This window comes from Pimephales promelas, chromosome 9 (genome assembly GCF_988280905.1).
Source record: "Pimephales promelas chromosome 9, fPimPro1.hap1.1, whole genome shotgun sequence".
In the NCBI taxonomy this organism is placed as follows: Eukaryota; Metazoa; Chordata; class Actinopteri; order Cypriniformes; family Leuciscidae; genus Pimephales; species Pimephales promelas.
The window spans coordinates 19,002,663-19,015,381 of NC_142777.1; the positions used below are offsets into that span (position 1 = coordinate 19,002,663).

Consider the following 12,719-nt stretch of genomic DNA (forward strand, 5'->3'; position numbering starts at 1 on the left):
GTTTAGTGAGTATAGGGTAATTGTTCCTTTAAGAGGGCGTGTGACTGATATACAAGTTTGATAGATGTGCACATGTGGAAAACGTGGCATTAACCATCAGGTTAGGTGTTTGTTTATTTTATTGGTGTAAGGGAGTTAAGTCCCGCCCTCGTTGGAGTTTTGTGCAATTTGAGTGGTGGGTGGAGGAGTTAAAAGATGTGAACGTGAGAGACACGGAAAAAAAATGTGAATGTTAGAGACGTGTGTTGCATCACGAGTTTTTAATTGACGTATTTACAGGTTTACAATATTTTTCAATCAAATGTAGATCTGATGTGAAGGACTGACACAGAGGTGAATCGCTTTTGTGTGCTTGTTTTTAGTTCGCTGTCCGGGTTTTATGGTCAATTTACCGAGTGGTTTTTCGGTCGTCTAGTCGGATACAGATTGTGTGCAACATTCACTGCGGATATCAGTGCCTCTGAACATTAACGCTATCACGTTCAGTATACAGCCTGAAGACAGTTATCTCTGTTTTTTTTACATTCAATGTGGGATCACTGAGGACCAGATAGCGCCCCAGATAGTTATGGGGTTCCTCTGGCGACGTAGGAGGAGCGTTTCGTTCGGTCAGCGATCGAGCGAGCGAGAGGACGAGGAGCTGCACGAGGCCTACTTCGGGATCGGGAGGATCGCTGCATCGTTTCCAGTGGAATTGGAGGTATTTGTTTTGTATGTGTTTTGAGCTTAGGAGAGTGGCAGTTTCCTGAGATGGCCCTTACTGCAGAACATGAAATCCAGGGGGAGTGGTTGGATCAAGATCCAACTCGTCCCACCTTACGTACTCCTAAACCTTCCCATCTTTGCCCCTGAACCCTAATCCCACCCCTAATCCTACCCATCTATGGTTTTATTTTACTGTCAAATATAGATTATTGTAGCGCGAGTGATCTGTAACTCGTGCTACAATAATCTGTAACTCGTGCTACGATCTGTAAAGTTTTCCTGATGAAGGTGGAAGCATCCGAAGGTAACACTTACACCAGACAAGTGGCGTGTTATCTCTACGCATTTTGAGCTATCCGCGTGTATGTCTACGCCATTAATGTCCGAGTGATTCCGCGTGTCTGTACACGCCGTCAAATGAACGAAGCAAAATGTAGATCTGGGGAGCCATCTTTTTTTTTCCTAGGATGGTAAGGGAACAGTCATAAATGCCATTAACCCCAGTGATGGGTAGGCTTAGGGACAGGTTTGAGGTAAGTCATATATTTATATTTACAGTAATAACGTTAAGTCAACGGTGTTCATAAACGCTGATAGGACGGCAAAAATGGAAATATGAATTGGCGTGTCATACACGCGCTACTTCATGAGGTCAGTCTGCAGTTAAAGCCCACGGACATTTTACCAAGTTACTGTATCCTTCGGTAGGAATGTAAATGCATGCTGTAAAGTTAGTGACAGCAAAGATAGGTTTGCTGTATTGATGATGATGATAGTGTCATGTTTAGGATGGTTTAGTTTGAAGAAAAAATAATGAAAAAACAATTCTCCTACAACAGAATACCCCAGCACCGATACCTTACAAATGGCGGCTACGCCCATAATGCACTTCGTTTTTCGCGAGTGTGATATCACCTGACAAAGACCGATGGAGTCCATCGCTCTGTTTTGTTTGTGGATAAGTTTGTGTCGTTTGGTCCATGGTGGTCCACAGCCCTCTCACCTGTTGTTAAACAGATGTGTCGCCATAGTGGCGCGAAAATTTTCACGTAATCGTGCTGCTCGTATGAGGAGGTTTGCAAGGTACCAGCTGAAGTGCAGCAAGGACTTTGCAGCTTTGATTACAGACTACAGTTCCCAAAACCATGACTTCACCCATCCTGTTCCATGCTCCAGCACGGTTAGCGCTCACACTGCATGCGAACCGCGCCCGAGTCCAACTGAACTGTGCTCTGGCCCAGCTCATCGAGCCGCACCCGGGCACAGTTCGGACCACTCACACTAGTCAAACGAACCGCGCTTTGGTGGTCAAATGCACTCGGGCACGGTTCAAACTGGCTAGTGTGAGTACACCCTTAAAAGCGAGGTGGAAAAGAGGGGAAAACTCCAACGTATTGTTGAAATAGGCTAATCAACATGGGGCCTGGGTGGGCTGAGTTTCAGATTTGGGGAGCACCCCTGTGTTTTTCTGCAGACCATGTTAAAATCGTCACTTTCTCATCTGTATAGAATTTAAATGTAACATTTAATTAAAACTGTAAAACTCTCTCTACTGCTCTTATTTAATTAAAATTTGATTGCTCAAATAACAGTTGCATAGAGAACATTGCTAATAGATTAAATATAAACACATAAAATTAAATGTACTTTATACTTTATTATATAGAATTAAGTTGTAATTCTAGTCGAAATCAGCACTGTTACTGTTTTTTATGTTTGATACTCTCAAGCTGCTGCTTTAATCAAATTTGGAGTGCTAAATAAATAGGTCTAAACATGATGTGACTTGACTAGCATGGTGAATTGCCGAGCTGTGCAAACATATCCACATTGCTAATACACTTAAAACGTTCAGAAAAATAAAACACTTGGAAGCAAAAAAATATAATAAATAATAATAATAAAAATAAATAAATAAAGTGAAATAAATAAATAAGGTCATGAGTGCCTGGTCCACCTGCACAGAAAAACACTCATGTGTGAGTGGGATTTGATTCTTACAGTGGCCTTCAGAACTGTTGACCCAACAACATCAGAGACACCCTATGACAAGACATGGCCCCAGCAGCTCGGAGAGCATCCGCTGGAGTTAGTGAGCACAGAGCTCTATTTATCCTGGCAGCTGTGCACGAAAAAAAAAAAAAAAAAAAAAAGAGATCTCCATGAATTAATCCTTTATCACCTGGCCTGCCTATATTCCCCGTCATATGTGATCTCACTTAAGGGTCTTTGATGAGCCACACATTTCACTGCAGATCCAAACATGAGTAAACTCCCCCCAGATGAAATGCTGCTTTGTGTTTGTTTTTGCCTGGTCCTAGAGGATCACATTGCTTCTGAAGACTCTGTCGCTCTCGGCAACAACATCTGCCTTGTGAGTGTGGGGCAAGTCCCTTCAGAGCAGAAATGCCATTTAACAAGACGTGAGGGATTTGAGTCAATGAGTGCTCAATGTGGTGAACTTCATCACAACAATGAATCTCTCCAAAGAGCTTATGGTGATGGCCTTTTTTTTCCTGCTTGCTGGTTCTCCTAATGGCGGGGTGGCTATCAACAGGACCACTGCGCTTTTGGTTCTGTTTTTATGTCGTACTGTTCCAACTGTTCTGGCTCTTTTAGGTCAAACTTTTAGTAAACTAAAAGTTCAACTTATACCTTTTAGAGTGCAAAGCACATCTCCTCTATTATGATGTAACCCGATTTTTCTTATTCTACATCCAATCAGATGGATTTTGTTATTTACAAAGTACTGGAGTATGTAAAGTATTTAATAAGGGACTTTTCATTATTTATTTAAGGGCCCACCAGAGGAGATTTGAGATCTGTAGTCAAACAAGACTTGACACTCCCTTTGCCAGCAATATTTTTTTCTATGACCCTCCAAAATGATTGTGAAAAAAGGCATGACCCTCCCTGATAATTTATGGATTACGTCTGTACTGGTTTGCGCTTGGCAAAGATGTTCAGATAGCCATGATAAACGACTAAACTCCTGCTTTCTCATCTTACTAGGGCTATAACGATAGACCAAACCTACAATTCGGTTCGTATCACGAGTTTTGATTTGAATTTTTTTATTTTTTTTTAAATCATGTTTTCGGTGCTGATGCAGTGGTTGCGCGTTCATGTAACATGTAATTTTGTGCTCAAGTTGAAAAGCATTTGTTTTTGCATAGTAAAACATATCTGCAACATTTATCAAGTTCACTGATAATTGTGCATGCATTCATTAATCATTATGATACTAAAATTATAATAAAGTAGTATGCTTCCCTTTCAATAGTCCAAATTCACGGCCATTTTCGCCTTTCTTCTGTGGATTTCTTCAGCTCCTGATTGATCAATATTCAGATAGATTGACAAACCGGCTCATTCAACCGCACAGCGCACACACCTCACGAATTCAAGCCTACAGCTCCCGAACTTTTTAGACATGTTTAAAAATAATCGTGAGGTCGAGAGATTCAGCTCGACTCGTATCTTCCTTGCACACGACACGAGCCGCAACATGTGAGCACAACTGTTTCCACGCGATTTCTCCCGAGTTTAAAAAAAAAAATCTGCGAGCTCGTAAAACAGCAAAAAATCGCACCGTGTAAGCCCACCTTAGGGAGTATGAATACATAAACGGACGTTTCAGTATTAAATACATTTTCTGATAATTTACATTTCAAGTTTTGACTGCAAATGTCACGTCCATAACGCTGGAATTACCCAATTTTAAAGAATTTATCCTCAACTAGTGTTTTTTTTTGGTGTAGGGAGCCTACGTATTTTATTGTTAACTTCAAATAGTACTAATAGTAATTTAAAAATGTTGTAGCCCCATGTCCAACACAACACAACACACTCCACTGTTGTGGTGGCAATTTCAGTAGATTTACTCACTAACACTGTTGTGGAAATGCAATAAGAATGAAAACTAAAATATGGTCGTATCGTGATACAGCGCACATTATATCAGCTGCAGTTGGGCGCCTCGGTCCCAATACACTCGACGTACATTCACATCACATGTTACTGTAATGCAGCGGTAGAGTTACACACACAGGACAATGCACTTATTCACAATAACAAAAGTTCATTCTTTGCTCGTGCTTTAAAGCTTTGCAGGGTAAACATTTCTTTGCCGTTCTGTTCTAATGCACTTTTTCTGAGTGCGTATGGACTGTCAAACAGTGCCACTCTGATTTTTGGTGGGTCAGACCTATCTGATAGCGATGGGGACCGAGAGAGCTACATGGAGCTACATGGAAAAAATATGCACCAAACAAGACACTTTGAAATTTACCTATTTTGATGAATACAAAAGTTGGGTGACCCTCCCCTCATCAAAGAATAAAAAGACATGACCCTCCCCTATTTTCCTCCGGTGGACCTTTCCATAAATACCGAACGGTCCCTAAGAGTTTTATATCATGTGATGTCAATTTGAGACAAGTATACTTGGCTCTCATATATATTTCTCATAGAAAATGCATATACAGTATGGTTCAAAAGTTTGGGATCATAAATGTATACTTTAATTCATTAAAAATGCAATTAGTTGCCCCAATATAAATGTTATACAATTTAGGAAATCTTATTTCACTGGCTAAATCTAAATAGGACATCGATAAAAGGAGGGTGAAACGTGCCGCGTAACACAATAATGAACCTCACTGATTCTTTTGGAAGCTTAAATGTGCTGCATAACACAAATGAACCTCATTGGTTCTTGTGGAAGCTCAAACTGCGTAACATAAGAATGAACCTGACTGGTTCTTGTTGAAGCTCAAACGTGCTGTGCAACACAAGAATGAACCTCATTGGTTCTTGTGGAAGCTCAAAAGTGCTGCCTAACACATGAGAATAAATATCATTGGTTCTCACAGGTCAAACAAACATGCTTGAACTTCCATTTACCACAACTGATGTATGAGTTAATTAATATTTATAAAAGCCTAAATTCTACCTGTTTGTCATATAAAGCGATTGAGTCTTTTCAGAAACTTTTTCTTATGGGTTTAGAACAACATGAGGGTGAGTAATAAACAACATTATTTTCATTTTTGGGTGAACTAAACCTTTACGATGTTGTGACGAACAGAGCATCAGATACCATGTATAGTGTAGATATTTTAATTGTAAAAAAAAGAACATAAAAAAACACGCACTGTTTCACTTGGTTTGTGTGCTACATGACAGAACACCTGCTTTACCAGCAAAAGCAGGCCTTAGACTCACTTTGGCTGTCTTATGTCCAGTGCCCTAGAGAGCTTGGGATGAAGTGTACACTAGCATGTGTAATTACAAGCTCTGCAAACCATGTGAGTACACTACTAAACTCGACTTGTGAAAGCCTGTCATCCTGCATGACATCACAACCATACATGTCACAAGAGGGACTTTGAGACCTTCCTCAACTTAATGAGCCCCTTGACAGTCCTAACCTCATTTTTGTTAAATTGGCTAATTAAAAAGACGTTTACGACACAAATAAAACCAGTGTGCATTAAACGAACACTGCTTCAGTGGATAAATCCACTCCTAAAATAATAATAAGAATAAATCCACTCCTTTAGACATCATTTCACAATAAATAGCAACCAGAGAGGACGTTAACCATTGTGATGTATAACAATACGGTAAGCAACTAATAAAAGACAAAAAGTGTGAGTCGTTTGGAAAATAATAATAAAAAAATAAATCTATATGGTGTGCGTTACTGGTGTGTTAAGTTATCATATATTTGTTTATTTTATTTTACCTGGACATTCAAGTTTACTGATCTGGCAAATACAATTCAGCTTTTAAAGCTTGGCTTTGTAAATCATGTTCCAGCATTTAGGGACTTGTTTACTTACTGTTTCAATCAACGTGTAGTCTTGATCACGTTAATTAAACCAGAAATGGCAGGAATATATGAACTTTTTTTTTCTCACTCCTCTTCTCTATTGAATGATCTGTTAGCAAGAGGCAATTTGCATTATGTGGCATTAGTGAAGGGATTAGGGAACATGATTTATGCCGGCAAGACATTCTTCATTTTCGCAAATGAGTTTCCATTCCCAGTTGAACAATGGAGCACTGTCTGACCCTCCCTTAATCTCAGTGAACAAAAAGGGCTTGCTAAACCATAACTTTGGGACCTTGTTATTCAGACCATGATTAAACCAGTGCTCCTAAATTAACATTACGTTGGATCTCTATTAATTCTCTGTATTATCAGTGTTAATCACAAGTTAGCAGCCAATCAACGAGCAATAAAACTGACTGAAAGAAGAAAAAAAAGACTGGATTCTGGTGCATAGGTATGTGCTGTTTCAAATGGATATGCCTGATTGCTAATTTACTTAGAAAAAGAATACACAAAGTGGTAAATTATTGGAGGTATCCAGGCAATTATCCTTTCAGAATATACAGTGTCTTCAATCAGAACAGAATAGGCATTGCCAACATGTCCCCTAAATATCTACATAACATTTTTTGACCTTTTTTTTCTATTTCAATTGACATTCAATTATAAAAAAAATAAAATAGAATAGTAATAAAATAGTCATAATAAATCTAAAATAGTTGTAATTAATATTAACAATAATTTTAAGTAAGGCATGATGTACATAATGTAATAAGTGGGATAATGTACTTCCAGCTTGTTATCGCAGAATACACCCCTTCAGTGTGATGCAAGTACTGATCACCCTGTCAAGGTTTATTCTGCGATATAACCGGCTGGATGTACATTATGCCTTACATAACATACTGCTGGATAGCATGATTGACCAATCAGAATCAAGTGTTCTACAGAACAAAAAAAAATAGTACATTTGCATAGGCTATTAAGTGCAGACTAATTAAGACCAAGTATTGAGACAAATAAGTACAGACTAATTCACATATATAATTCAGAAAAAAAAAAAAAAAGCAAATACACATCTCGGCAGTGATTATGTCATCCTCAAAAATGCTCATTCTATCAACTTTTACTTCGAAGACACAGGTCGTTTCTTTATTTCCATTTTGTCGCCCGTCTATAGCGTCATATAACTTTTGACTCCTCTTTTTTCTCTAATTTCCGGCGGAACCGCCAAACACAAAGGGGAACTCTGCACCAATAAAAGCAAAGAAAACGACAGAAAAAATTAGTAGCTAGTATAATTTTTCAACTGCACCAAACTTGAGGGGGGTTTGGCTTTGGGTTGCATTTAAAAAAAAAGGAGAGAGCTTCGTGACGAGCTAAATATAGGCTACAGAGAGATGCCGATCTTGCTTGCATTGTATTAAACGGGTAATTAAGCACCCATTCTGTTAACTATATCTATCTGTATATTTTGTGAAATGATGTCATGTGTAAAACGCAGACGGTCTAGCTGTCATGTAGCTATAATGTAAATTCATAACGGTTTAGCTGTCATGTAGCTATAATGTAAATTAATGTAAAGTTTGTTCTATAGCTGGAAAACGTAGCTTCATATGCAGTTCACTAACATTATCTTGTTCGATACCATACTATAAACGTAATTATATTATTAACGAAAGGTGACTGTGTTTTTTAAATCTATTAACACTAGCTAGATGGAATATTGATTTAATAGGGGTCTGATGATTCCAACACAATCTCATCCTAGGGCGTCATATAGTGACGCTTTAGAAATTTCGTCTAAATCCAACGCACATGGCACCCTTTAGCGTCAATATAACGCGCACAGAGCTTTTTTCAGTTATGGGTAGGTTTAGGTCTAGGGTAGGGTTAGGGTTACACCACTAGGAGGCGCCATCTGGCCCATATATATCTGCGTCTCATATTGACGCTAAAGGGTGCCAAGTGTTGGATGTAGACAAAATGTCAAAAGCGTCAGTATATGACGCCTTGGGATGAGAACGGGTTGGATAATTCATGTATCTCTCTGTTCGATAAGACGTATTGTCACTCATTCCTCACTCATTTTTCTCATGTATTTTGAATTAGCACGCATGTTCCAATGAACATTTTATTGCTGGTTCGCGTATTTGCACCCCTCTCTCTCTCCCTCAGAGGGCTGGTTGTCATTTACAGCGACAACAACTCCCGTGAGCCCACGCTCTTGCCCGACATCATCAAAGTACGTCTTTTGTTATTATTTACACCGAGTGCCCCCTGGTGGCCAAAAAATACGTACTGTGTACTGTACGTTTGGCTGGAAGCTAGTTATTTTACTTAAATAAATATAAAGTTTTAAATGGGTTTTTTTTTTTACACAAATGCATAGCTTCGCTTCAGAAGGCCTTTATTAACCTCCTGGAGCATCTATCTACTTTTATGATAGATAGATGCACTTTTGACTTCAAAACAGAAACAGCCATTCAATGGCATGCCATTATGCTTAGAAGACCCAGGACATTTTTAATAACTCCGATAGTATTCGTCTGAAAGAAGAAAGTCATTTACACCTAGCATGACTTGAGGGTGAGTAAATCATGGGCTAATTTTCTTTCTTTCTTTTTCTTTTTTTGCTCAAAGGTGTGTGCATATTATCTTTATTATAGATGCGTGTTCCTGCCATGTCTTAAATCGTCATGTCCCTTCTAGTTCTTGTATCATTTAGATTTCTGGGTTTCTCACTCATTAATACTTTGCTCTGTCATTTACTCATATTTATGATACTTCTGACTCCCCTTGAATGGCATGTTGCGTGATGTTAGAAAATCAGATTAGCGCTAGCTATACTCCTAAAGATTGAAAGGGACAGGAAATGTCACCAGCCTTACACCTACATTTCCCACATTAGCTCCACGGCTCAATGTCGCAGTGCGTACGCTAACCCCAAGGCCACAACAATGAAGATTTCTGCTGACTTAAAAATGTTAATGTCTTTCAGTGAGTATTGCCTTGGGCTGAAAGCAAATGAAGATGTTTGTAGACATTCCCGTGTTGTTACAGCCGGTTTGTTAGGTGTAATCAATGAGAGAGGATAGGCGTGAGGAGAAGGGAGAATGACTGGCTAGGCCCTGACTGCACTGGCCAGGTGCAGAGTGAGTAGGGACCTCCCTGTTAACACATGGCACACCACTCAGCCAGGGAGATTAATGGGTCTGACTGCATGGCAGTGGAGCGGCCAGGGATCAGGGAGTGTAATTGCGCTGGGGCAAGTATGGACATGGACAGCTGCGCATAGCAGGAGCCAATCACACCTCGTCATCACTTCCATACCTCCAGTTGTTCACCCTAGGTAAGAGTATCCCAGTCCAAACTGTGATAGGATACCAAGATGAGGAATCCTAGGTGAGTGAAAAGGTGTTTTAACTTCTATCTCAAAAGCAATTTTGATGTAATAAAAGTTCTATTTTGGTTAAATGATTGTAGAAGCACTTTTGTGGGTTCAGGTCATGTGTTATGACTTTGAAAGAATCTGTTTCAAAAACTTTAGCAAAAGCTATATATTTTTTTTATATTAGACAACTACACACCAATGTACAGCATGGGGGAAATCTATAAAAGTTTAACATGTGGAAATGATTCCATGCGTAATGCTTTTGTGTACATGAAACCACAAATACAAAGCGTAACGTATTTGCGTTCAAAATGAACATCACATTATAGATATGATAGACATTCACAATGAATATCTCATATCTATGATGATGAAATTGCATTTCTACCTCTCCCCGCTCATAACAATCTGCCTCTTGCTCTGCATAAACTGTTTTGACACCCACATGCTCATAATTTCACTAAAGTCCTTGTTCCAGCGACAGATGTTTAAGACAATGTAAATTCACTGGTGACATTGAGATGGTACTTTGCTATTCAAATGAGCTCTGTCTCCTTCCGAGCTAAACGGCTCCTGTATTGGTTCGAAATATCAGTGTCTCTATAAACAGCTGTGACCCCACGCAGGAAGTCAGGCATCCCACTTCCTGTGGCAAGCTGTGCCGCTGGCTCTCCTGGTCAGAGATGGCTTTCTAATTGGTGTCCTCTCACCTCTTTATACTGATATGCTCCTGTTTGACAGTTCTTGGCAGCAGGATGAATGTCCTTGAAGAACAAAAAAGTCAAATCCGAAACCTGTAAAAGTAAATCACTTTACGTTCAAGGATTTTCAAAAGGGAAAAATAATACCTGCTGAATTCTCCAAAGGGGCAAAAGTTGCCAATAAAATCTCAAACATGTTGGGAAAATGAATAATATTGTCTAATTTCAGTTCAGAACTCAATCTGTGCTTAATTTACCCTGACTTCAGCTAGTTTTAACTTTTAAGAAATCTCTAAACTGAGTTATATATTCATTATGTTTGCTTTCCTAACAAGCTGTCTGTGTGGTGATTTTCTGAAATGGGGACTTCTAGCTGTTTTTTTTGTTTGCTTTTTTACTTAATTCTGGTGTGAAAACTTTACCTTGCACATTCAACAATCTATATAATATTATTTTAGATGGTTTTATTAACATTCTATTTATTATAGATAAGTATTCTTAATATCAAATCAGTCTTATATTTTAATTTATTAAAATAATAATTTAGTAACAAATACTATAACTGATGTTCAATATTCACCACCTTTTCAGACCATTAGTCAACAGTTGCTTGGTAAACAATGCAGATGTCATGATGGTCTCAGGCACAAAGATGTAATTACCTTCAATTTGACTAAGAACCAAGGGGGTAATCCATCAGCCGGAAAATTAAGTTTCCCTTGGAGGCCGCTATTGTAGCAGGCCATCACTTGCTGTTAGCATTCTATTGACTCCCATTCATTTTGGCGTCACTTTGACAGCGCATAACTTTGCATCTGAACTGTCCAAAGACTCCATTTGTCCATTATTTTTTTCTAAAGAAACACAACAATGTATAAAATGCTCCATTACATCGTAACTTGCGTTATGGCCCCATAGAATCCATTTTTGTAAAAATAGGCTAACGATTGCGTCATAACATGCAAATACAGTGTATATATATATATATTCAAAGTACAAAGTAAATTCAAAGTAATTTCAAAGTACAGACATTCAAAAATAATATCCCAAAGTTTTGTAGTCCAGATAATTGAGTAAAGGTATTTAAAGGTTCTCTAAGCGATGCTGGGCCAAAACATTTTTTGTCACATACATCAAACGTCTCCTCACTATCGGCTAGCTGCCTGTCCCCTAAACACACTGAAAAAAACGCGGTCTCTGTAGACACCACAGGCTCCCCAAACGGCAACAAAAACAATCATGTCTTACCCGGACCACGAAACCTAACAGTGTTCCAGCCAATCACTGGCAAGAAGTATTTAAAGGTTGGGTCTGGGGGGTTAGTGCGCGTGCACATGAAGGGTGTGTGTGTGTGAAGGAGAGCAGCGAAGCATCAGAGGGAAGTTTGAAAAATTACCGACACACGACCAAAGAGACGTCGTTCTGAGGAACAAATTAAAAAGAAGACTGAGTCGGATAAAGAATGTGCGAAGTTCCGAATTTACATCGGTAGCAAAGCTTTTTAACGATGGCGAGAACTCCGGCGGCAGAAGGGCTTCCAGTCCGACATTCAGGTTGCTCTGTTTTTGCTTGACAGGTGGGTAACGTTAAATAGTTTTTTTTCTTCTAAATTGACGCTTATGTTCGCCAAACCCACACAAGGATATAATTAGCTAGAACTATGCACGTTCACAATTATTTCAGGAAGCACGGAAGGGAGGGGGAGGAGATGAGATGCGGAGGAGAGAGGGTCTAGCTCCGATTTGTTTGAAAATATTCGAACGTCAACACCCAGGATCGCTTTGAGAACCTTTAAATGACAATTAAAGTTGTCATAGCTTTAGTAAATTCGCTGAAATAAACATTTCTTTTCTCAACTCCCCTCGTCACCTCTCAACATTTCCCGGGTATCCCCTGAAACGTTGAACTCAAAGTGTTGAACTCACTGGAGGCTTCTAACCTAAGCTGTGTGAGTATATTTATCTGCAAGGACAATACATTTAAGGCTGTTACGATATGCAATATAAAACACTCGGATCCACGAACCTGTGTCGCAGTGTGAGAAGACGGAATCATTCACAACACACCCCTCAAACTCCCA

At 39.1% G+C, this 12,719-nt stretch overlaps 1 long non-coding RNA gene across 2 annotated transcripts in view; it reads left to right on the forward strand.

Annotated features, from left to right (window-relative positions):
- Window positions 1-211: 211 nt before the first annotated feature.
- The window catches only part of LOC148977544 (uncharacterized), a 139,009-nt gene continuing 126,501 nt past the window's right edge, over window positions 212-12,719 (forward strand). For both annotated transcript variants that reach the window (XR_016169670.1, XR_016169671.1), the window contains exon 1: window positions 212-700. This is a non-coding gene — a long non-coding RNA (uncharacterized LOC148977544). The remainder of the gene's footprint in view (window positions 701-12,719) is intronic.